At 38.9% G+C, this 854-nt stretch overlaps 1 non-coding gene across 1 annotated transcript; it reads right to left on the bottom strand.

The window, feature by feature from the left end:
• Positions 1-450: 450 nt before the first annotated feature.
• On the bottom strand, positions 451-523 carry TRNAF-GAA (transfer RNA phenylalanine (anticodon GAA)). The gene has a single exon. It is a non-coding gene; the product is annotated as a tRNA-Phe (tRNA).
• Between the last annotated feature and the right edge of the window lie 331 nt (positions 524-854).

The raw sequence follows: 854 nt of genomic DNA, 5'->3' as shown, positions 1-854 counted from the left end.
AGCATGGAGAAGGGAAGAATAGTGTTGATGTTATATGTGGAGCGAGAAAGGTAAGGCCTTGGCCCTCGAGTGGAACACACAACCTTGTGATTTGGAGTCATTTTACCGGGGTTGGAATTTTTACCAAACATGAGTCAAACACTTTACCAGGGTTATATTGTTGGAAGAATAGTGCTGATGTTATATGTGGAGTGAGAAAAGGAAGGCCTTGGCCCTCGGGTCGAACGCACAACCTTGTGATTTGGAGTCAAACATTTTACCAAGGTTGGAATTTTTTACCAAACATGAGTCAAACACTTTACCGGGTTTAGAATTTTTACCAGAGAAGAGAAGAATATTATTTGAAGAATACTGTTAGAATTTTTACCGAACATGAATCGTTCATAGCGTATTTCTCGAGTGGAATAAAAGGATAACGAAAACGACAAATTCTTGCTAACAGGTGTCCAGTGCGGTGAGCGTGGATCGAACACGCGACCTTCAGATCTTCAGTCTGACGCTCTCCCAACTGAGCTATCCCCGCATGAATGAGCAGAGTGGATCCCAATTTTCTTTCAGAGAAAACGTCGATATGTTGAATAGTTAGTATTTTATATTTGCAACTGCTTTTAATGAGATTCGAACTCACGACCTCTCTCTTACTAAACGGTTGCTGTAAAGGTAAGCGTCAAAATGTGGAGGGCATGTGTCATAAATTGTAAAGCTAAATAGTTGTGGTTGCTGGGTTAAATTATGTGCTCTTGGCTTAACGAGGGCTTTCAACGAGTGTCATTTCTTGTAGTTATTGTTGTGAATTTCTTTTTACCTTTTCAATTTGATAATTAAATGGTTTATATAGTTATAATAATATTAGT

Source organism: Pinus tabuliformis, chromosome 6 (assembly GCF_031772625.1).
Source record: "Pinus tabuliformis cultivar Carrire ecotype Pingquan chromosome 6, CPIR1, whole genome shotgun sequence".
NCBI lineage: Eukaryota > Viridiplantae > Streptophyta > Pinopsida > Pinales > Pinaceae > Pinus > Pinus tabuliformis.
Note: the sequence above shows the minus strand (reverse complement) of the source record. Positions and strands in the feature narration are given on the sequence as shown.